Source organism: Aquarana catesbeiana, linkage group LG08 (assembly GCF_042186555.1).
Source record: "Aquarana catesbeiana isolate 2022-GZ linkage group LG08, ASM4218655v1, whole genome shotgun sequence".
Classification (NCBI taxonomy): Eukaryota; Metazoa; Chordata; class Amphibia; order Anura; family Ranidae; genus Aquarana; species Aquarana catesbeiana.
In genome coordinates this window covers 95,576,632-95,602,733 of record NC_133331.1, presented here as the reverse complement: position 1 = coordinate 95,602,733, position 26,102 = coordinate 95,576,632, and positions in this window count along the sequence as shown.

The window sequence follows — 26,102 nt, the reverse complement described above, 5'->3', positions numbered from 1 at the left end:
GGGGACAAGCTGTACAGGCTCAGTTTGGTGTATATTGCTAGAGAATTGTTTTTTTTTTTTTTTTTTGGGAGAGTGCATGTGATCAGTACAGGGCCAATCAGCCCTGTCCAGACAAAGGGTCAGGGGTCTGGCAGCCTCATAGGACAGTCAGAGGAGAATGAAAAACGTCTCCTACAAGCTTTAACCAGACACTGATAGAAGTCACTGCTATATACTGCTGATGAGAAAAGGTATTTAGCGGTTTATATTTACTAAAACTATTGCATTTCCATGTTCTGTGTCCTGTGGGAGACCAGATATATTAGTGAATGCAGGGTAATGGGGTTTAGTAACATTTAGAATGTATGGCTGTGCAAGGGCCATGTTTGCCCAAAGTTGTGGGGCCCCGAATGCACATCGTCTGTGTTCAGGGGCCACACACCTGCACTTTCATGGTTATCAAATTGGGAGCAGCGGCTGTGTCTGTGAAGCCACTGCGGCTCAATTGACAAGAATGGGGCAGCCCGCAAGGGGATGCACAGAACACCAGTGTGAACAAGACTAAACAGGCATTTAACCCTTGCAGTGAGGGGGTCCTATTGCAAGGATTTTGCCTAACTTCTGGAATTCAGCTTTAAGGCAGGGTCCCTACATCAGCCTCTTGCATTTCCTGTACAGCAAAGCTCTGGCAGAGAGAGGGAGAGAGCGTAGCACATAGGAGCCAGTCAGCTAGGCTGCAGTTCTTTTGTTTTAACAAGATGCATGCCAATAGAAGGAGAGAGCAGAGTGACAGAGAGATGAACATATTAGTCTGCAGCTCCTCTATTCAGTATCCATATCTCCCAACTATCCCTGATTTTGAGGGACTGTCCCTGATTTGGAGCAATGTCCCTCTGTCCCTCTGTCCCTCTCATTTGTCCCTCATTTTGGTCTATATAGTTGTAAATAAAATGCATTTTTTATCTTTCAAAAAGTGTTTCCCAGTGCTAAAACTTTCATCCAAATTAAATTAAATTGCTGCATTTGTAAATCTTAAAAGCCAATATAAAGGAATAGTAGCGGTAAAAAAAAAGAAAAGCCCTTGCGGATTTAATTAACCATTTTTGTTTGGTTAATTCTCCTTTTAAGGGGGTGTGGCAGGAGGCGTGTCCTATTCCTACATACATTTGCTAGTAGGTGTCCCATTCCCATCTCAAAATGTTGGGAGGTATGAGTATCCATTCATAGGCAGGGGAAACGCTAGGACCTGTAAGCGTTAATTATATGTAGCCGAGACAAAACAGGTTTCTGGCCCTGTCAAACAAGGCTGTACTGTGTAAATCTAAGAACTGGATGGACAGATGGTGGGTAAGCCATTTGTGTATTTACCTGCTTGCCTGGAGTTCAGTTTTAATGTTAGTGTGACTGAAATGAAATTAATAAATTGATAGTATTTCAGACTCAGCGTCTCATGGCAAATTATCTTGTAAACACAGTCTAAAAACCTGTATTATATGCTTGGAAGATAGTTAGATCGTCATTCTGATCATATGAGTATCTTAAGACACCAGGGCCTAGGAATGTTTACCAGTTCATTTATGTGGAAAGAGCTCAGCCATTTTATAAAGTGTTTTGTTTAGATTACTCCAGAGAGCGGATCAATATGTTCTCTAATCTTCTCCCAGCTAAGATCCTGTACAAAACACTCACTGCTCTGTAAGCCATACAACTCAGTCCATCACCAGGGCTACACTATGTCAGAAATATATATTACATAGTGGTGTGTCTTGTTTGATTAAATAGATCTGGCTACATTTATATATGAGGTTTGGTGTACCATGACTGTACCATGTTGATAAAAGTATAAATTATTGTGTATCCGTTATGCTGGCCACAAACAGATTTTGTTTCCAATTTGAATTGCCAGATCAACAATATTTATCACCAGATATGCATTGTGAATTTCTACCACACTGGATATAATTTGGACATTACCTTGGCGTTGGTAAATGTTGATCAGTCAGATCAAATCTGAAACAATCTCACATTGGGACTGATTTACTAAAAGTATAGAGACTGTTCACTTAGCAAGGTGAATGTTCACTTAGCTTAGGAAATTAGTGTGAAGTTTGCAAACCCAATCACGTGAAAAGAAAGAAAAAAACAGATTTGGATAATTGCAGATAATACAACTTCATCTTATGTGTTAAGCTAAATGAACATTCACCTTGCTAGGTGAAGAGTAGTGGCGGCCTGTCCATTAGGGGCACACGAGCGCCGCCCCCCCCCCCATCGATGCGTCCGGCCCCCTGATCAACATGAAGTTTAACCACTTGCTTACCGAGCACTTAAACCCCCCTCCTATCCAGACCAATTTTTAGCTTTCAGCGCTAACGCATTTTGAATGACAATTGCGCGGTCATACAACGCTGTACCCAAATGAAATTTTTATCATTTTTTTCCCACAAATAGAGCTTTCTTTTAGTGGTATTTGATCACCTCTGCGGTTTTTACTTTTTGTTAAAAAAATTTAAAAACCTGAATTTTTTTTAAAAAAAAAAATTTTTTTTTTTATATTTTGTTATAAAAAAATTTTAACGGGTAATTTTTCTCCTTCATTGATGTACGTTGATGAGGCGGCAGTGATGGGCACTGATAGGTGGCAGTGATGGGCACTGATGGGTGGCAGTGATGGGCACTGATGGGTGGCAGTGATGGGCAGCACTGACAGGTGGCACTGATTGGCACTACAGGTGGGCATTGGTAGGTGGCACTTGTGAGCATTGATAGGTGGCACTTGTTGGCATTGATAGGTGGCACTGTGGGCACTGTTAGGTGGCACTGTGGGCACTGTTAGGTGGCACTGTGGGCACTGTTAGGTGGCACTGTTAGGTGGCACTTTTGGGTGGCACTGATGAGAATGTTTTGTGCTCTTACTTTGGGACTGATGTCCCTGGCATCTGAGCCGGTGATCGGCTTTTTTCTTTACTCGCGCTGTCAGCGCGAGTAAAAAAAAAACCGATTACCGATCTTCCTGTTTACATCATGTGATCAGCTGTCATTGGCTGACAGCTGATCACATGGTAAGGGGCCGGGACCGGCCCCTTACTCAGATCGGTGATCAGCCGAGTCTCAGTGACTCGGTGATCACACCGCGCCCGGCGCGCGCCCTGTAGGGCGCGCGCAGGGAGCGTGCACAGGGGAGGCCGTCATATGACGGCCTCCCGGGAATGTAGGTCCGCGCTGTGGCCGTCATTCGGCCATAGCGCGGATGTCAAGTGGTTAATCGGGTTTTTTTTTTAAGCACATGATTAGAGCCAGAGGCTCTAATAGGCTTCAAAAAAGGGTGGGCTCAGGGCACAGAGCACTGTGCCCAAAGCCCACCCAGTTGTGTGAAAATAGTGAATGAATATTCGCTATTGTAAGACTGATTCTCCTCCCGGTCAATCAGGAAGCGGGTCCTGAGACCCATCACTCGATCCGATCGGATTGGCCACCAGGAGGAGGAGGGAGGAGACACAGGGGATGCAAGGAAACAGCCGTCCGCAGCCCGGAGAAAAGCCGCCGCCTGCTGCTTGGAGTGCTGCCCGCGGGATGGGGTAAGTGTGGGGCCCCAACTACTGACTGACCGGCCTGGAGGGGGGTTGCCGTCCGTGACCGACTGGGGAATGGGGGCGGTGATGCCATCCGTGACCTGATCGACCAGGGGGGTGGCAGCGGGTGGATTGTTTTCGCCCCCCCCCAAAGAAAAAAAAACACCAGCCGCCACTGCTGAACAGTTCCTATTCTTTTAGTAAATCAATCCCAGTATGTTGCCTGTTTTTGGTGTTTAGCGTGGGTCCTTTAGGACCCTAATGGTGCATGGTTTGAGGATATTACAGGTGAGATTTAATGGTGTTCTCTTATTACAGTCAACTAGGCAGGGGTTGGTGCTGAATTGGTCTAAGGGGTAGGTGAGCCCACATCCCAAATTGAAACTGGTTACATGGAAATTGATCCTCTTACGGGACTTTAAAGAGAACACCTACTCACAGGTCATAAAGAGTGTGGGACATACAAAAGTTGTATGATAAAGTGTTTATTAGTAGTGTAGATCTTTAAAAGGATCTTTTTACATGGGGTAAATATGCAGCATGCGTGATACATACAAAAAAGTAGCAATACAATGCAAGGAATAATTCACAATCATAGAACTCCAAAACACATGGAACACATATGCGGGGAGTACCCGACGCGTTTCGAGATATACTCTTCCTATCAGATTGGAACATTATTAGTCAGTGGTCAAAGTGAATATAAAGGACAACATTTTTGATAGAGTGGTGAGGGATTATAACCTTTTTCAGGTTTTTATAGCTGATTGTTTCCCTAATACAGAGATTGACACTATTTGTCTCAGTGACCACTGTTACTGGACTTAAAGGAGAAGTATAGCCAAAGCATGTACTTCTCCTATGGATCACAGGAGTGCAGTTCATTTTGCACTCCTGTGATCGTTTTCACAGAAGTGTCCAGGCTCCGCGTCATCGTGACGATACAGTCTGGATCCACCAGGTGCCTGGAGTGACACCCAGCTCAGCCTCTCAGCGAGTCGCTGAGAGCCTGAGCCAGCCACCCCCTCCACAGCCCAGCGCTCCAAGGAGCGAAGAGGGAGCAGAGCAGAGAGCTGTGACTGACAGTCAGCAGCTCTCTGTTTGGGGAGCTGTCAGAACCGAGTGATCAGTGATGTTTGATTGCTCGGTTCTCAGTGCAGAGGTGCCGGGGGACAGAGGCAGCATCGGACCCATGCTGCATACACCTAGGTAAGTATACATAAAAAAAAAAAAAAAAAAAACCCAACCCTTTACTTCTCTTTTAAAGTGAGGGAGAAATACATCATTTGGAGCTATCACCTGAAATGTATTAGTGGGAACAGCTGTCTAAAAATTTCTTATCACTTTCTGTTGTGCCTGCAGGAAAGGACATGAAAGGAAATCTTTCCTATGGTACACAGATGGGGAAAAAATGACAGGGGTTTTAACTGTTTCCCACACCAACCATTTTCCATCAGGGTTCCTCTAGAGGTTGCTAGGGGTCCATTGAGCTGTGACTAACTGATCTCTGATGTGATGTTACCTACAGTTCCAGGTCCAACACCACACCTCCAGAGTCAGTGATATGACTGCATAGGTGGCATTCTGACCACCACTGCAAGAGTGGCACTGCCCACTGACCATCACCAATGTAAAAAGCACTTTCCCAATGACCACGTTGGACTAATCCTACCAGGGATTTCCTAAAATGACCTCCTAAAAATTATTTCAAGGTTTATTCTGGGGTAAAAAGGTTGAGAAAGGCTGCCCTACCCTATCCAAAAAGGCTTTAGGTATACTTTAATTCCATTGGACTTCTACCTAGTAGTGGAAGACTACATGCACTGTTAAAGGGGTTGTAAAGGTAAAAGTTTTTTCACCTTAATCATGCTATGCATTAAGGTGAAAAAACATCCGACAATACTGGCCCCCCCAGCCCCCCCCCGTTTTACTTACCTGAGCCCTCAAAAGTCGCTCGCTCGCCCCCGACATCCTCTTTGCCGCTCAGCCTGGCCGTTGATTGGTTACAGTGGATGGATTGAAAGCAGCGCAGCCATTGGCTCGTGCTGCTGTCAATCACATCCAATAACGCGGCGCGCCGGGGGCGGGACCGAGTGATACAGTGAGTGGCCATGGCCGCCGGCTGTATCACGGGAGCGTGCCCGCAAGCACTCAACACCATGGGAGGGAGCTCGCATGAAGGTGTTGAGTCCTTGCGGGGGGGAACCGAGACAACCACGGAGGGACCCCAGAAGACCAGGTTTGGGCCACTCTGTGCAAAACGAGCTGCACAGTGGAGGTAAGTATAACATGTTTTTTTTTTTTTTTTTAAATAACAATCTTTAGTGATCCTTTAAGCTGACCACACATCTTACAATCTGATTCTACAACTTTCTTTAGGTTTATTGACAACCACGTCGTTTGAAAGTGTACCTGATTGTATATAAATCAAAAGTAAAGTAAATTTCTCCGTTAAGCCAACAACAGATGGTGCGAATTTCTTTCCAGCAAGAAAGTTGCTTGATTCCTGACTGACTGTTGATGGAATCTTTCCTGCTGAGCTATTGTGTTCTCCTGGTAGGGGGAGCCATCCATGTAGGCAATAATCACATGAAAAATCCGACAAGATAGTTGTATCGATCAATCGATCAACTTGGGTAAAATCAGCCTGCCTATACATGATTTGAATCTTGGCCGGTTCCTGCTGAACCATCCGAGATTTAAAATGTCTATGGCCTTCATCCAACATTGTTGATAAATCTGCTTCCTTAAATGTTGTACAGAATGTTTGGTCCCCGGCTTTACCCGGGTCCCACATGGGACAGGGCAAAGGGCTGTTCTCCTGTTCTGCTTCTCTCCCTTCTCTTGGCAGGTACTATTGGTGGAATCTCCGGTAGCAACAAGCTGCCATTGGAGGGATTTGGCGCGCTGTTCTTTGCGCCCTCTGCCTGCCTATAAAAAGCCGGATTTTGCCGCAGCTGCCAGCCACCTGAAGAGGACCGGTCTGTACTCCGGTGTGCCGCTCGTCAGCATGGAGTCTTTCCATCATCAGCTCCTGAAAAAACCCAGAAAGCTCTGGTGGTGAGGAGTGGCTGAGATGTTGCTTAGCTGAAGACCCACCTTCATGTTCCACTCTCCCTGCCTGTCTGACACCCATGCCGACTGTTCCTGCGGAGGAACTCAGGGATTCTGAAGCAGCAGGCAGCTCCTGTCCACCTGTAGGAGGAAAAAGAAAGAGGAAGACAGCAGCCCCAGCGGTTCCTTATCCCAGGGAAGAATCTTTTACCTCTGCTTCTCGTTCTAGGTAACAGAAAGATGCTGCACCTTTACCATCCTCAGCCTCCATTCAACAAGTCAGCGCTGCAGGTCCTATAGGACAGAATGCTCTGTGGTATATCCCGTTTGGTGAGAATTCTGTTTCTTCTATGTCTGACTTTGGTTTTATTTTTAATTCTTTAGCTAATGCTTTTGCTAGCATTTCAGAAGGGGAACAAGGGTCTCCCTCTCTCATTGCCAGGGCTCTGTTTGCAGGTTCTGGCTGTTCTTTTCAGAATAGCCAGCAATTACTGAATGCTACAGGTCAATCACCTCTCCCCATGCAGGAGGCACAGCCTTCTGGTACTTTACAAGGGGCTTATTTATTTAGTGCATCTCAGGAGACACAGCTTGCTGGTGCTCCTCTTAATACTTCAACAGGTGTACAGTCCTCTGGTACTTTTCCCTGTATTTCTCAGCCAGGTACACATTATTCTGGTGCATTGCAAGGAGCTCACTATGCTGGAGCAATGTCGGGTCAAAGCTTAATTAATTCTTTGAATGTTAATACTGCTCCACCTGCTGGTATAAGGCAGGATGTGCAGCCTTTTTTCAGGTGCACAAAATTTTGGTGCTTATCAGGATAATGGTCATATGTTTAATCAGTCACTGCTGATTCAATGAAGGTTGGCTCAGTTTGGAACGCTATGCTTTCTCAGTATAATTTTGCTATTCCTATTGACAAACAGTTTAACCCTTTCAAAACTCAGAACACCCTGGTTAATACTTATGGTCCTGTTCAGCCTATTTCCTGTAACACTGCACCTTTGCAGGAAGCTTGTATGAAAAAAGCTCTTTCGTGCAAAATCTCTCCATTGGGCTTTCATTTATCCTCCTCGGTCAAGGAGAAAATTTGGAGAGGAGAATTTGTTGACATATTGTCCCTCCTGCCCTCTTCTAAAGTTGGATAACAATGCAGAGGATCGTTCGGAAGGGGATAGGAGGAGAGCCATACCTAGGACATTGCAGAATTGGCTACAAGCATTCTGTATTTTTGCCCAGGAGGCACACAGGAAGTGACCTCAACCTGATGGAAAAAGGCGGGAAAATGCCCAGGAGGCGCACAGGGAGTGACCTCAAACTTCCCTATATAAGCCCAGCCTAAACACTGCTAAATTGCTGGATTATCTTCAGTTCCCCCTTGTTCCTGAGTCAGTGTGTGATCTGTCTGAACCTGTTGTGACCTGGAAACCTATTTTACTACTCTTGATTGCTGCTTGCCATTGACCTCGGATTTGTAACTTGACCATTCTACTTCTTTGCCTCTTTTGTACTCAGCTGCCAGATTGGAACCGACCCCGGCTTGGATCTCGACCATTCTTCTTCTGATTAACCTTTTTTATACTTCGTTGCCAAACTGGACTTGACCTCGGCTTGGATCTCGGACTAAGGCTTGCACAGTGCTCTGCACCCCTGGCACCCATGCCACTTGGTGTCCACCAAGTCTCTGTCTCTATCTCCAGAGGCTTCAAGGACCCAAGGTGCAAGGGAGGCCTCCCCACTACTTCGGTCTCATCTCAGATGGGTTTTCAAAAGGCTCTGACACCAGTGAAGTTGTCAAGCATGCTGCCCTGGCTAGAAATCTATCCAGACATCAAGATGGCAGAGCTACTTCGTAGCAGCTTTAAGGATTTTTTTTAGTCCCTGGATTTTCAGGGATAGGTTGTATTTTAGTTGATTACTTACGATCGGTCTATTCACATCCAGAGGTTGTTAAAGATAAAATTGAGAAGGGCAGAATTGCAGGTCCGTTTCCATCACCTCCTTTTTCCAATTTCAGAGTATCACCTTTGGGAATAGTCCCTAAGAAAGAACCAGGCTCTTTCCACCTAATACACCATTTATGGTCGTGGCCATATGACCGAGAGAGATGTGAATCACATAAACACGTGACAAGACTTACAACATAAATAGACCTGAAGTGTGCCTTGATAGTCTGGTCGGTATGCCAAGAAATGGAGGAAAAAGACTCAGATAGGGAAATGACTCTTTATTGATTTCTTGTGGTTATTGAGCGAGCTTGGTGAAGGCTTGTGCCATTTCTTCCTGAGGATTTGGGATGTAGGTGGCAAAGTAAGTGGACTTCCATCGGCCTATTTTCTGGGGATGAAGCCCAAGTTGCTTAGGAGGATCCTGACATGCTTGACAAACTGGCTGCCACTGAGGGGGCTGCTTAGAAAGGGTAGCAATGGGCTATCTTCAGGTTGGCTGGGTAGCTGGGATAATAGTCGGTCGAGGACCGTCACTGGGCACCAGGCGTTGTTAGTCTGAAATAGGTTGATGTCAACCCCTGGACCGGTTTGTTGCATTTGCTGACTGTGAGATGAAGGGTGTAATGGTTCGCAAAGCAAGTCAGGTGGCGTCGGAGTAGTGTCTGACTGCCGGTGCCGCTGACGGTAAATTCGCTAAGTCGTAGAAAACCATAGAAGGCCAGGCAGATGGCCACTCAGATGACTAGGCTGGGCAAAGCGAGTAAGGATTTCAGACATGTCCCTGAAGATGGCACTCGTGATAGGCAGGCGTTTGCCACTGGCTACAGGTTGGTGCTTCTGTATGCCTCGGAGGAGTGAATTGACTGTGTGGTCCAAGAATACTGACTGTTTACTGGGATCCTGTAAGGATAGAAAATGCTGGACAACGGATAGGTATGGCCTAATGGTGTTGTGAGCAAGGGCTAGCTGGGTATGGCAATATGATATGACGTGTCTAACGTCGCCTATCACTGCTCCTGGGCAAGAGGCCAAAAACTTGCAGTAAGTGTTCCAAGCAGTGCGATAAGCCTTCAGTGTGTTGCATGCCATGGTTTGGTTGATGAACTGGGTTGCATTGGCGAGGTGCGATTTTAATCCATTGTCAGCAACGTCCAGGGTGGGACAGGAGTAGTCGTTGGTTCTGCTCCAGGCTCCTGCTGGAAAAACAAGGTTAGGTTGAAATGGGACAGCGCATCAGCAGCGATATTGTATTTGCCTCAAATATGTCTACAGAAAAAATTGGTGACGGAGTGACAGCTGCACAAGCCTGCGCAGGAAGGACATGATGGGAAGTAACTTGGATCTACCTTTGTTAATTATGTCGGCCGTGGCCTGATTGTCCGTGGTGAAACCACCATCTGTTTTGTCCAAATGTGGCCTCAGACCTGGGCAGCTGCGACAATGGGATATACAGTATCTCACAAAAGTGTGTACACCCCTCACATTTTTGTAAATATTTTATTATATCTTTTCATGTGACAACACTGAAGAAATTACACTTTTCTACAATGTAAAGTAGTGAATGTACAGCTTGTATAACAGTGTAAATTTGCTGTCCCCTCAAAATAACTCAACACACAGCCATTAATGCCTAAAACGCTGGCAACAAAAGTGAGTACTTTTGTGAGGGGTGTACTCACTTTTGTGAGATACTGTAGCTCGAAGAGAGATGAGGACTGGGTAAAACCAGGGATTAAGAGAATTTCTGGTGGCCAAGATTTGGCGAACCAGTGGCAGCTAAATATGGCCGTGAAGCCGGTGGAGGCTGCGGCATCGGTGACCACCTGTGGTTGCTCGTCTGACAGTGCCGGAATGAACATTGAAATGCTGTTCCAGCTGGTGAGGAACTTGTCCCACGTAGCCAAGTTTGCTACTGCTGCTTGATCTAGTTTGAGAATTCATTCTGTGTCTTGTACTGGTGTGAGAAAGACTAAAAGCCGTGATATGAAGGACCGTCCTTGAGGAATAATCCTCATCGCAAAGTTCATCCGTAGTAAGGACTGCAACTGCATCCTGGTGCACCCTTGCGACTAGGGGAAGTCGTGGATAGTTGCCCTTATATGCACTAGTTTGTCAAGAGGCAGGCTAGCTTGCATAGCTTGCGTGTCAAGAGTGACACCTAAAAGGTAATGGAATGTGCCGGTCCTTCTACTTTGTGCTCGGCTATGGGCATGTTGAGGTTGTTCTTAACTTGTCTAGATCTGCTGGGGGTGTGCCTGGTTGCTCGATAAGTCGTCAAGGTAGTGGATGACCGAGTGACAGCGGGCCTGGTGAGACAGAATCCATGTGAGGGCCTGTTGAACAGCCACGGGCTGCTCTTGGACCTGAAGGTCAACTTGGTGGCGAAGTAGTAGGACTCCCTCCACTTAATACCATGTCACCGCCAGAGTCACGGTTCGATAGGGAGGAGCTTGAACGCATCAGATGTATCTGCTTTGGATAGTCAGGCACTATCCAAATGGTTTGGATATCCAAGTCAACTGAGGCATACTTGAGGGAAAACTCCCCGGAGGGAATTAGGAAGTTTAGACTGGGGATGTGAGAAGAATGAGTCGCAGACAAACCATACACTTAATGGAGTTTATTACTGAACTTGCCCTTGACCAACCCAATAGGGCTGACTACCCAGACTGGGAAAGATAATAAAGCCTTTATCCACTTCTGACTGCAGTAAGGTGTCAATTGCTTGTGTGTCGATGGCTGCTGCCTGGAGGTTCCAGCATTTGTGTGTAGTGAGGGGTAAAGTGATGAGGCCGGTGTGGAACCCTTCTGTGAAGCCATGCACCAGGAATATGGCCAGTGAGGGAGTGGGGTGTGTAGAGAGGTAGAAGCCCAACCAGCTGACATCTATGCGGCCTAGTCAGGACTTTCCCTCCTGTTTGACTTGACAGGTGGTGCTTGGATGAGCTTTATGGCATGCTGTGCAAATATGGAGTAGCCTGCACTGGCTATGGAAGCATCCACCATGATTAAAATTGTTGCAAATGGGGGCTTCTCCTAGAGAAAAATAGGCCACCCTAGTCTATCCGCTGGTTGTGATTGACCGGGCCCTGACTGGTGCCAGAGGAGGAAGGAGGGTAGAAGGGGCGTCTTGTAGTTGCTTCAGACCACCAATTCGCCCTGTGGGTAGTGGACTGGCAAATGGTGCACAGCGGTGAGCGGAGGCCTGCGAAATGGTGGCAGAATAGCTCCATGTCAGAAACGCTCCAGTCTGTCTTGACCTGGATCTGGCTGAGCTTGGTGGCTGCCTTGGCCGAAAATTAGCGGTGGTCGTCATAAAAGGCATGCCCTCCATACTTATATCTCCATTCAGTCACAGACCTAGGGTACAAGTCCAGCTCTTCCCTCCTGTTGGGGGTGGCTGAGCAGACAACATTCCTGAACATCACGAAAACCAAAACAAATTCGGTGACTGTAAGTTTGTGGGTGAACCTGGGGTCTTTCGACTTAATGACCACCGAGACGTCCCCCCAGGCATATTGTCTGTTTGTTGTTGCACCAAAATCAGCGGGGATGCTAAATTTACATTCTTGCCCTCCAAGATGTCCTTCCTGAGGCTGGCAGGCACAAGCAGGGAGGACGGTAGAAGAGGACTCTGGCGTACCTGCAGGAGGGGGTGCCAGCGCCGTGACCATGACTGGGTCAGGGAGGGTCATGGGAGGGCGAGCCTCCAGGGCTGAGACTCTGGTCTGCACATCAGTAACTGTTGCGGACAGTGAGGAGACCATGGAGTGCAGCTGGTAGATAGCTCCGGATATGGACTGCAAGGATGCCTGAGCGGCGCTGGGTCCTGTAGCAGCTGTCGGCGGGAAGAGTTGCCTGAATAGCTCTGCCTTTCTGGCCGTAGCAGGGTAGGGGATGACCTTGCGTCTAAGCTCAGCTATGATCTTGGGAATGGTCCAAGTGCGGAGGGACTTCAGGCTGCCACTCTCTGAGCCTGTAGAGGGTGACAGAGGGACGGGTGTGAGGTCATCACTGCCGGCCTGTGACATGACTCCCACTGTAAAAAATAAGGGGGTGCACAGTGGGTTTTTGGAGAAGGATCCGTGAACTACACACCTGAGTGCAGCCCTAGCAGCAAGGTCCTGGCACGGGTCGCGACTGGGTCGACCAGAAACCTGCAATGAGGGTGACATAAGAGTAACATGTATGTTCCTTTAGCTGAGAAGAAAAATGACCTACCCTTGCCATGCTATTGCCCCTGGTGGTATGCGACTGTATGTTCTTCCCCATATATATATATATATATATATATATATATATATATATATATATATATATATATTTTTTTATCTGGGGAGAAATGACCAACCTGGTGTAGGATGAAAAAACCTGAACTCGACTGTCCCGAGTAAAAGACAGAGAGGATGAAAAAGCCGGTACGCCACTGAAGATAAATGTATAACTGGATGTTGCTACGTGTATGCAAGGCTGATTGGGTGCCCCCATGGTGTGTTTGTAATCTGGTTTGTGCCTGGAATGTTTTGACTCTACTGGAGATAAGCTGATATTTGCATGGTTGCGAAGGTCACTATGAGTGTTTTAGGCTGCTGCAACAAAATTGTGTGATTGCAAGGGTCTCAATCTGATGTGCTGTGACGATATTGCAGGGTCACAAGGGCCTCAGTCTGGTTTGCTGAGACATTATTGCGTGGTCGCAAGGGGCCCGGTGAGTGTCCTGCTGCTGGGACGATATTGCGTGATTGCAAGGGTCTCAATGAGCATGAGGTTTGTTTTGAGACTATATTGCATGGTTGCAAGGGTCTATGCGAGTTTCAGGCTGCTGAGACAGTATTGCGTTTGCAAAGGTCTCGTACGAGTGTCAGGTTGTTGGGCTGAGACTGCGTGGTGGCAAAGGGGGGTTTATATATTATAATTTTTTTTTTTTTTTTATGAGTAAGTGGTAGCTGAGACAATATTGCATTTTGTAAGGGTTTGAACAAGAGTGACAGGCTGTTGATACGGTTTTGCGAGGATGCAGGGTCTCAACGAATAGGAGTTCGGTTGGTGAGGAAAGGATAGAAACACCTGGCTTGTTTGACGGTTTTACAGAACCCCTAAGTTGGTAGTACAAGGAATATGGACAACATCAGTCTGATTCATAGGTTCCGTAGGGGGAACTAACGAACGACCTGGGGGACAACGAATGGTAACGAATAGGTACGACATGAAGAGAGTGGCGACAAATCTTTATCTGCTACAGTGAGCCATGCGAGTGGTTCGCGGTGGACTATGGCGGGAGTGCAACGTATCGGGAAGGTGTGGCGTGGTGCTGTGCTTGAGGCAAGAACAAGTTGGGTATAAAAAATGAGAGAAGTGTGTAAGAACGATTCGTAAGTTGCACTGCGGGATCGGAACACATGGTATGGGTGACACTGCAAGTGGCTATGAATTTGACATGAGAAAACATGGTGACGAAACCTACCTGCAACAGTGGGCGTGCGACTCACAACATAAATCGTTTTTTCGGCAAATAACGGAGGGGGGACACCATGTATGATGTATAATGATTCGTAAGTTCCAAGGCGGGAACTGAACACAGTATGGGGGATACAACGAATGGTAACGATAATGCGAATGCAAAGTAACAACTCCTACCTGCGACAGCGAGCAAGACTTGATCGACAAACCACGAATGAGCAACCACAACGTACTACTCGGGAACAACAGACTCACGAACACACAGTGAGCTGAAGAGTCAGCCTGGTGACGGAACGAATCGCGCACTGGAACCAACAATGATTATGGGCGAGTGGGCTGCTTAAATACCCTCTGGGCTCCTCCCATAAATTCAGGCCACCATACTGGCCTTCTTATTTATCTTATCCTGTTGGTGATTCTCTCAATGATGAGGTTGCGGATTTTGATGCTTCAATCACATATGCCTCTTTCGATGAGGCCTTGGTCCTGCTCAGGCATTTTGGAAAAAATGCCTTAATGACCAAGGCTGATATCAAGTCTGCATTTCGGTTACTCCCAGTGCATCCCCAAGGCTTTAGTTCTTTAGGTTTTCATTTTAATGAGCTTTATTATTTTGATAGATGTATGCCAATGGGTTTCTCGTTATCTTGTTTTTACTTTAAAGCCTTTTCTTTTTTTCTGCAATGGGTGTTGTCTGTGGTACATCCAGGTGCTGGTTATATTCATTATTTAGACCATTTCCTTTTTATAGGTCCTTCGGATTGCTCTACTTGTTCTGATTCTTTGTCAGCTTTCTTTTATATTTGTGAGGATTTTGGTATTCCCCTTGCCCAGGAGAAAACTGTTTTTCCATCCACTAGTTCGGAATTTCTGGGTATTGTCGTTGATTCAGACGCCATGGAGTATTGCCTCTTGCCAATCTATTCAAAATTAGATCTTTAATATCCTCTTTTTTATCCAATCTCTTTTGGGCTTGTTTGCTTTTGCTGCTAGAGTTATTCCAGTAGCTAGGATTTTTTCTCGCAGGGTTTGCTAGGGCTACAAAAGATTTAAAAAATCCTTTTCACATGTTAGTATTTCAAAAGCCATTAAGGATGATTTAAAAGTATGGGACGAGTTCTTGTTAGGTTTTAATGGCTCAACAGTATGGCAGAAGGAGTTGAGATGAGAGGAGATGATTTTGATCTTGGCCTTTTCACCGATGCTTCGGGTTCTATAGGCTTTGGTTCCTTCTGGGCAGGTCACTGTTGTGCGTCGGAATAGCACACATCTTGGAAGAACCCGGAAATTTCTCGTAATTTAATCTTATTAGAGTTATTCCCGGTAGTGGTTTTTGTAGTTATTTGGTGTGACTTGTTTTAAAATCGTAGGGTATTAATTCACATTGATAATAAAGGCGTCCTCTTCGCGATCAATTGTTTATATTCCAAATCTGAATTTGTGATTAAATTACTTCGTTTCTTAGTTTTACATTGTATGAAGTTTAATATTTGGCTTAGGGTTAAACATTTACCAGGTGTAACCAATAGCATTGCAGACTCGTTGTCTCGTCTTCAGTTTTCCAGGTTCCGCAAATTGGCTCCAGAAGCATACCCAATTGGTTCCCAATGCCCGGAATTCCTCTGGGGCTTGATTTGGGATTAATCTCTGCCAATTTGAAGAACTCGGTTTCATCTAGACCATAGGAGGACTAACTGCAGGCATGGTCGAGATGGAGTAATTTCTGCTCTACGTTTAATTTAAGTATTGTGAGTGTCAATGCTTATACAGTGCTGTCTTTTGCTTCCTTTTTAATTCGCTCTAAGCTTAGTGCCGCTTCTATCCATAAAATTTTGACAGGTGTTTTGTTTTTTTCTAAAAAATTTTAACCTTCCTGCTTTGTCTAATTTTTATCCAGTCTGTCAAGTATTGAAAGGTTTTAGGCATTCCCATTTGGTTAAAGATGGTAAGAGACCCATTTCTATTGATCTTTTAATCAAATTAATGCAGACTTTGACTTCAGTCTGTTTTTCCCCCTATGAAATCAGTCTGAAGCTGTGGAACTTGGTGTAAGTGGAGCTGGAATAAGTGGGAGTTAAAAAAACAGATTTAGAGTGTCTTAGTCTTGCTGTTTGTTTGCTGTTTGCTGTTTGTTTGCTGTTTGTTTGCTGTTTGTTTGCTGTTTGTTTGCTGGGTTGCATTTTTGGGGCTTTTCCTTTTAGTTTTTAATTTGCCTTTTGCTGTCACTTTTTAAATAGCTTTTTATTTTTTCTCTGGTTTCATCGGTCTATCAATTAAGGGGTGTGGTTAATTGCTCACAGGTGCCTATTTAACTGGTTGTAGGACTCAGTCTGAGCGTGCTGAGTCTGAAGCTGTGGAACTTGGTGTAAGTGGAGCTGGAATAAGTGGAAGTTAAAAAACCAGATTTAGAGTGTACAAGTCTTGCTGTTTGTTTGCTGTTTGTTTGCTGTTTGCTTGCTGTTTGCTGTTTGTTTGCTGTTTGCTTGCTGTTTGTTTGCTGTTTGTTTGCTGGGTTGCATTTTTGGGGCTTCTCCTTTTAGTTTTTAATTTGCCTTTTGCTGTCACTTTTTAAATAGCTTTTTTTTTTTTTTTCTCTGGTTTCATCAGTCTATCAATTAAGGGGTGTGGTTAATTGCTCACAGGTGCCTATTTAACTGGTTGTAGGACTCAGTCTGAGCGTGCTCAGTCTGAAGCTGTGGAACTTGGTGTAAGTGGAGCTGGAATAAATGGGAGTTAAAAAAACAGATTTAGAGTGTACAAGTCTTGCTGTTTGTTTGCTGTTTGTTTGCTGTTTGCTGTTTGTTTGCTGTTTGTTTGCTGTTTGCTGTTGGTTTGCTGTTTGTTTGCTGGGTTACATTTTTGGGGCTTTTCCTTTTAGTTTTTAATTTGCCTTTTGCTGTCACTTTTTAAATAGCTTTTTTTTTTCTCTGGTTTCATCAGTCTATCAATTAAGGGGTGTGGTTAATTGCTCACAGGTGCCTATTTAACTGGTTGTAGGACTCAGTCTGAGCGTGCTCAGTCTGAAGCTGTGGAACTTGGTGTAAGTGGAGCTGGAATAAGTGGGAGTTAAAAAACCAGATTTAGAGTGTATAAGTCTTGCTGTTTGTTTGCTGTTTGTTTGCTGTTTGCTGTTTGTTTGCTGTTTGTTTGCTGTTTGCTTGCTGTTTGTTTGCTGTTTGTTTGCTGGGTTGCATTTTTGGGGCTTTTCCTTTTAGTTTTTAATTTGCCTTTTGCTGTCACTTTTTAAATAGCTTTTTTTTTTTTTTTCTCTGGTTTCATCAGTCTATCAATTAAGGGGTGTGGTTAATTGCTCACAGGTGCCTATTTAACTGGTTGTAGGACTCAGTCTGAGCGTGCTCAGTCTGAAGCTGTGGAACTTGGTGTAGGTGGAGCTGGAATAAGTGGGAGTTAAAAAAACAGATTTAGAGTGTACAAGTCTTGCTGTTTGTTTGCTGTTTGTTTGCTGTTTGTTTGCTGTTTGTTTGCTGTTTGTTGTTTGTTTGCTGTTTGCTTGCTGTTTGTTTGCTGTTTGTTGCTGGGTTGCATTTTTGGGGCTTTTCCTTTTAGTTTAAAAAGTGACAGCAAAAGGCAAATTAAAAATAGCTTTTTTTTTTTTTCTCTGGTTTCATCAGTCTATCAATTAAGGGGTGTGGTTAATTGCTCACAGGTGCCTATTTAACTGGTTGTAGGACTCAGTCTGAGCGTGCTCAGTCTGAAGCTGTGGAACTTGGTGTAAGTGGAGCTGGAATAAGTGGGAGTTAAAAAACCAGAGTTTAAAACAGGAGGTTATAACAGGGGTCATAGTACCTGTGTAGTGTGAGTATCTGAGTGTTGTCTGAGTAGTGTGTGTGGATCGTTAGTACTTGTGTATTGTGTACTGTGTACTTGTGTATTGCGAGTGCACGTAGGTCTGTGAGTACCTGTGTATTGTCTTGTTGTGTACCTGTGTATTGTCTTGTTGTGTACCTGTGTATTGTCTTGTTGTGTACCTGTGTATTGTCTTGAGTATTAGTGCTAGGAAGCTAGCTGTTAGGTAATTTGGACAGGGTAAAATCCCCAAATCCTCACTAAATTTAATAGGTACAATGCCCGGTGGGTGTGGAGAGGTGACTCTTTGTACATCTTGCCGCATGTATGCGTTCCTTGATCATCCGATCGAGGGCGAATACTGCTGTGCAAAATGTAAGCACATTGTTTCCCTGGAAGCCCAGGTTCTGAATCTGGGGAAGCAACTGTCAGCACTGAGAAGTCCCTCCATACTAAAGGTGAGCCAGGAACGTACACGGCAGGTGCCGGCAGGGGCCAGCACAGAGGCGGGCGGAGACAAAGAGGTGCAGGCACTAGCAAAGAGTAGATGGGTGACAGTCAGGAGGGGTAGAGGGGGAAGTGCCAGAGAGGCCGATCCAGGACTGGAGCATCCCAATAAGTACGCTCCATTGAGTGACATTGGCGAAACCAGTCAGGGACCAGCACTGCTGGAGATGAGGGACTCTCCTAGCTGCCAGGGGAAGAACTCCTCCAGTGAGAGTGGGAGGGCAGCAAAGGGAAATGAAAGACAGATTCTGGTGGTAGGGGACTCAATTCTTAGAAGGACAGAGAGGGCAATCTGTAACCAAGACCTGAAGCGCCAAACAGTATGTTGTCTACCGGGCGCTCGGGTTCGGCACATCACGGATCTTGTGGACAGATTACCGGGAGGGGCTGGGGAAGACCCGGCTGTCATGGTGCACGTTGGCACCAATGACAAAGTCAGAGGCAGATGGAGTGTCCTAAAGAACGATTTTAGGGACTTAGGAGCTAAATTGAGGAAAAGGACCTCCAAGGTAGTGTTCTCAGGAATACTACCGGTACATCAAGCCACACCAGAAAGGCAGAGGGAGATTAGGGACGTAAACAAGTGGCTGAAGAGCTTGTGTAGTAAGGAGGGGTTTGGGTTCCTGGAGGACTGGGCCGACTTCTCAGTCGGTAACCGGTACTATAGAAGGGACGGACTGCACCTAAATGAGGAGGGTGCAGATCTGCTGGGAATGAAGATGGCCAAAAAGTTAGAGGGGTTTTTAAACTAGGCGATGGGGGGGAGGGTCCAGAGACAGTGATAGCCAGCGCGGAAGATATTCCAGAGGGTAGTATTGGGGGCATTAGTGGTAGGTTAACCAAAGCACAAAAACACAAGGTGAGTATAGTAGCAAGTCCTAGTTGCAATCTTGAAACACCCAATACGAGGACAATATGCGACCGGTCTAAACTATGTGGCATGTTCACTAATGCCAGGAGCATGGCGGACAAGATGGGTGAACTAGAGATACTGTTGTACAAGGAGGATTTGGATTTTGTGGGAATTTCAGAGACCTGGTTCAACAGCTCTCATGATTGGCTGGCAAACATTCAAGGGTATACCCTATACCGCAAGGATAGAGAGGGTAAAAAAGGGGGAGGGGTATGCCTATATATCAAGAATAATGTACAAGTGAATGTGAGAGATGACATCACTGAGGGGGGTAGGGAGGAGGTGGAATCTTTATGGGTAGAGCTCCAAAGGGATGAAGCTAAGGGGAAAATAATACTGGGAGTATGCTATAGGCCCCCTAACCTGAGGGAGGAAGTGGAGACGGATCTCCTATCACAAATTGGATTAGCAGCAAGGATGGGAAGTGTTATCATAATGGGGGATTTTAATTATCCAGACATAGACTGGGCGGAGGGAACCGCGCATTCATTTAAGGCTCGCCATTACTGGATCTTCTGATTACCAACAATACAGACCTGATCACAGATGTGGAAATACGGGGCAATTTAGGTAACAGCGATCACAGGTCAATTAGTTTCAGTATAAATCACACAAATAGGAAACATGAAGGGAACACAAAGACACTGAATTTCAAAAGAGCCAACTTCCCTAAACTACAAACCTTGCTAAAAGGCATAAATTGGGATAAAATATTAGGAACAAAGAATACGGAGGAGAGATGGGTTTGCTTTAAGAGCATATTAAATAAGGGCATTAGCCAATGTATCCCATTGGGTAATAAATTTAAAAGAGCGAACAAACATCCTGGATGGCTTAACTCCAATGTAAAAATGCATATAAAAGCAAAGGAGAAGGCCTTCAAAAAATACGAGGTTGAGGGATCATCCTCAGCATTCAGACTTTATAAAGAATGCAATAAGAAATGTAAGGGTGCAATTAGGACGGCTAAGATAGAACATGAAAGACACATAGCGGAGGAGAGCAAAAAAAATCCCAAGAAATTCTTTAAGTATGTAAACAGTAAAAAAGGGAGGACAGACCATATTGGCCCCATAAAGAATGAGGAAGGACATCTGGTTACAAAGGATGGGGAGATGGCAAAGGTATTGAATTTATTCCTCTCCTCAGTCTTCACGAGTGAATCGGGGGGCTTCAGTAACCAAAACTGCAGTGTTTATCCTCATGACACAACACAGGAAGCACCTACATGGTTAACAGAGGACGGAATTAAAATTAAACTTGAGAAACTTAACATTAATAAATCACCGGGACCAGATGGCTTGCATCTGAGGGTACTTAGGGAACTCAGTCAGGTGATTGCCAGACCGTTGTTCCTAATTTTTACAGACAGTCTATTGACTGGAATGGTACCAGCCAATGTAGCACCAATATTTAAAAAGGGCCCAAAAAACATCCCTGGGAATTACAGACCAGTTAGCCTAACATCAATAGTATGTAAACTCTTGGAGGGGATGATAAGGGACTATATACAAGATTTTAGTAATAAGAATGATATCATTAGCAGTAATCAGCATGGATTCATGAAGAATCGTTCTTGCCAAACCAATCTATTAACCTTCTATGAGGAGGTGAGTTGCCATCTAGATAAAGGAAGGCCCGTAGACGTGGTGTATCTGGATTTTGCAAAAGCATTTGACACAGTTCCCCATAAACGTTTACTGTACAAAATAAGGTGCGTTGACATGGACCATAGGGTGAGTACATGGATTGAAAACTGGCTACAAGGGCGTGTTCAGAGGGTGGTGATAAATGGGGAGTACTCAGAATGGTCAGGGGTGGGTAGTGGGGTTCCCCAGGGTTCTGTGCTGGGACCAATCCTATTTAATTTGTTTATAAATGACCTGGAGGATGGGATAAACAGTTCAATCTCTGTATTTGCAGACGATACTAAGCTAAGCAGGGCAATAACTTCTCCACAGGATGTGGAAATCTTGCAAAAAGACCTGAACAAATTAATGGGATGGGCGACTACATGGCAAATGAGGTTCAATGTAGAAAAATGTAAAATAATGCATTTGGGTGGCAAAAATATGAATGCAATCTATACACTGGGGGGAGAACCTCTGGGGGAATCTAGGATGGAAAAGGACCTGGGGGTCCTAGTAGATGATAGGCTCAGCAATGGCATGCAATGCCAAGCTGCTGCTAATAAAGCAAACAGAATATTGGCATGCATTAAAAGGGGGATCAACTCCAGAGATAAAATGATAATTCTCCCGCTCTACAAGACTCTGGTCCGGCCGCACCTGGAGTATGCTGTCCAGTTCTGGGCACCAGTCCTCAGGAGGGATGTACTGGAAATGGAGCGAGTACAAAGAAGGGCAACAAAGCTGATAAAGGGTCTGGAGGATCTTAGTTATGAGGAAAGGTTGCAAGCACTGAACTTATTCTCTCTGGAGAAGAGACGCTTGAGAGGGGATATGATTTCAATTTACAAATACTGTACTGGTGACCCCACAATAGGGATAAAACTTTTTTGCAGAAGAGAGTTTAATAAGACTCGTGGCCACTCATTACAATTAGAAGAAAAGAGGTTTAACCTTAAACTACGTAGAGGGTTCTTTACTGTAAGAGCGGCAAGGATGTGAAATTCCCTTCCACAGGCGGTGGTCTCAGCGGGGAGCATTGATAGCTTCAAGAAACTATTAGATAATCACCTGAATGACCGCAACATACAGGGATATGTAATGTAATACTGACACATAATCACACACATAGGTTGGACTTGATGGACTTGTGTCTTTTTTCAACCTCACCTACTATGTAACTATGTAACTATGTAAATGTTATTATTTAAAGCAGCTTTCTGATTTGCCTTTTTCGGCGCTTTACAGCTGGGTGAGTTTTCCGCCCCAAACAAGTCTTCCAGCGCTATCCTATTGGTTAGTGATGTGGCTGTTTTTTCAGATTCACTCACTTTATGCGTTCGCAGATCAAAAAATGACCAAGGTGGTAAGGGACACATTATTCAATTAGGGCTTGAATATGGCTATCTGCCCTGTCCAAATTATTTCAAATTTTCTTTCTTTCAGACTTTTCTTTCATGGTTCATTTTTTATTCACAATGACTTGTCTCCTCTTACTCATTATCAATTTTCTTCTGTTCTATCATCTTGTCTTAAAAACCTTGGTCTTTCCGGCTTTTATTTCACCTCCCACTCCTTCAGGATAAGGAGAGCCACTGTTGCAAACTCTATGGGATTTTCTTCAGAGGTTGGGACAGTTGTGTTGTAGATATAAGTCTTACATTCGAGCTGAATTAGTTATTAATTAATTTTCTTTTTCATATTCTCCTAGGTTCAAGGTCTGGATTGTAGGCCATTCATTTATTCATTGGGCCTACAAAAGAGCCTGAGGCAAGGAATTGCTCAGAGACTTTGGGTTTCAATGTTCATGCTTTGCAAATCTTTTGACATGGTGTTAGGGGTTTACGCTGGAAGAATGTAAGAAATTAGTTGATTTATTTGTCTAACGTTTGGCCCAGCCCGGATTTATTTATCATCCATGCTGGGGCTAATGACATTGGTAAGGTTAAAACCTGGAATCTTCTATGTGAAATGAAGCAGGACCTTTTTTCTTTTAAGGTCCTTTTTCCATCCACAATTATCGCCTTTTCCGAGATGATTCCTAGGTTACTTTGGTCTCCTTCCGGTACTTTGTTTTATTTAGACAGGATCCGTGGGCGTTTAAATAGAACCATTCATAATTTTTTAGTTGCTTCCAATGACTTATCCTATTGCCACGTTGATTTGGAAGGTTTTCTCTCAGGTCTTTAGAGATCAGATCTGGTACATTTATCTAACATAGGTAACGTAGATATCTTCAGTGTTGGTTTACAGAATATTATAGAAAAAGCCATGGTGTTGGGGGGGCCTCAGCCTTTTGTTTCACAATTGGCTGCGGCTGGTGGGGTTTGTCTTCCAGTATAAATCTGGAGGGACATGGTGATTGAGATCTGGTATTGGATCATTTTGTTAAGCTTAAAATTGAATGCTATGCTGAAAGCTGTTTTTGGTTAAATAGAATTTATTCAAGGGTAACCCAAATTTAACAAACACTGTGGTCATTATATGATCAATTAATCATATTTTGTTGTCAGTCTCATTTATTTTAGTATTAGCTACTTTGTACTGTCCCATGCAATGTTTGGTGTCAGGTCTATGCTGGCTATATAAACATCAATTATGCATCCATTTTTACAAACATATTTGGGATTTCTGTTTGCAGGGTGTCACACATGTGTTTGCTGTTTTTTTTACACCTGATTTGACCCAAATGGCCATCTTGATTTAGACTTAAATTAAAGTTGTTTTCAAAGAATAATTGATCATTTGCAATGCATAAATTTAAATTAGTTCAGTCATTTTTTGGGGATTATACTAACGGTCACAATGAGAGGAATGAAAAATTGTCAGTTTGCCCGACTACTTCTCCTTTTATTCTAACTAAAAAATTAAAAAAGATTAAAATTTACTGAAAAAAATGTCCACTCATTGTTTTGATAAGAATACCAATCAGTTTAATGTGCTATTGGATTAAAAAGTGTGTGGGCACCATAAATGGTCCTTTAGGTCCAGAGTTGACCACTGATGCACTAAGATGCCTAACTTTACCAGGAGTATTGAAATTATGATTATGAAAGAATTTGTTCCACATCACATTAATTGAAGTGGTCATCTTTAACACCAAAATAAACATGTTGATATTATCTGGCAGAAGTTGTAATTATAAATGGTTCATATGTGCGGCACTGAAGTCTCTCCAGGATCCAATAAATCAAATCATACATTGAAGTGTGTAGCTATAACAATAGCATAGTCATGTCAAAAGCAAAGCAATCCAGCAGCATGTGGCTTCCAAGGTATTTACCAATAAGTACTACTATTACTTAGATACCAATCAAGCACTGCTATCCGACTGTTAGGGAAATAAATATACAGTGTAAACCGCTGTATTATTAATAGATTTAGAAAGGCAGAGACATGAGAATACATAATGATTGAGAATCAGGAGGTCTTCTAATAAAGTTACTATGGAGCTTTGTCACTTATAGTACTATAGCATTATTACATAACTGCAGTTGATTTACTAAGGCAACAGAGAAGGATCACTTAGGTTGGTGAATCAAGTAAAGCTGTGTTCACTTTGAACACTCATTATCTCATTATTATATTTTGGTTGAGACTCTGGTACCATATTGTTGAACTGTTATTACACATTTGCCTACAAGTCATATTCTTTTTAATAGTCAACATTTTTTAATCTGATATGTAATAAAATGTATACTGTGTTATAATTCATGTTTTTGGAGTTTCCTTTGTCTGATATGCTCATAATAGTCCCTGCTTTATCGGAGGGTATTCCTTGATGATATAATAACATTACTATGGAGCTTTGTCACATATAGTTGCATTATTACATACTGCTGTTGATTTACTAAGGCAACAGAGAAGGATCACTTAGGTTAGTGAATCAAGTGAAGCTGTGTTCATTTAATGCAGTGGTTCTCAACTTCTGTCCTCAGGACCCACTAACAGGCCAGGTTTGCAAGATAACTGAAATACATCACAGGTGATATCATTTGCTGATCAGTGATTGCAGTATTCTAGTCTGCATCACCCCAAGGTAATACTTCAAATCTGGCCTGCTAGTGGGTCCTGAGGACAGGAGTTGAGAACCACTGATTTAATGTATGCACAAGGGAAATAAAAAATAGTATTCTTTCTTGCATATTTGCCCTATTTACTAAGCTAAGTAAGTATTTACTTTGCTAAGTGAATAGTTTCTATCCCTTTAGTAAATCAAGTGCTAGCACATCAAGCTCATTGAGGAAAAATTGTTGTTGAATTTTCATGCTGTAGACTTGCAGAGCTCTTGCTGTAAACTCACCACTGCAACGTTGCTATAGCTAGAGACTTGCCATGCTAATTTGCTATAAAATGCAAAAAAAAAAAATAGAACTTGTGCTTTAAGTGCTTTGCAAGTGTACAACTTTCCAGTGAAAATGTGCAGCAAGCTAGGAGACTTACAATTCAACACTGCCACAAATTTGTGGCAAGTTATCCTTGCTATCTGGGATGTTCTTGCCACTAACTAATTTGGTTTGTTTTCACTTTCTGTGCGCTACATTTTTATTTACTGTTTGATATAACTATTATAACGATCAACATAAGGTGTTGACTTAACATTGGTGTGCTTGGATAACTTAAGTACTTGAGTGTGAATTTTTTGGGATAAGTGTGTTAGAACCCTCTGAAGTTTTTACTGCTGTCTCTGTCCCTGCTGGGGTGATTCACATACTCTATGTGTCCTGGTGACCCTTGTCACTTGAAAAGAAAGCCACAGAAGATAGAACAGGGAATATAGAGGAAGTCTAGCAAATGGGACACCTGTTACAGTGACAACTAAGAGGTGATTTTAGCCACATCAGAGCTTTCGTCCTGTTATGTGTACACAGGACAGGAGGTGAAGAGAATTCTCCAAAATAGGACACAGACAGCCAACAAAACAGGACAGGGGTTTTAATACTTCCTTGTCAAAAGATTTTATTGAATATATAACAATCAGCAAAACGTATATGTTGAATAATCACATATGAACAGAGTCTAATTTTGCTATTACATAGGAAAATTAAAAATAAGTAGAGAAAAAATAAATAAATAAATAAATAAACAAGAGAAAACAAATCATATGTAAAGATTACATTGTACATATAAAGGAATTAGTGTGGGGAGTCTAAAGACTGTATGTTATTGCTGAATTAATAAGCTAATCTAAAGCTAAAGATTTAAGATATACAATGAGAGCAATTCATTA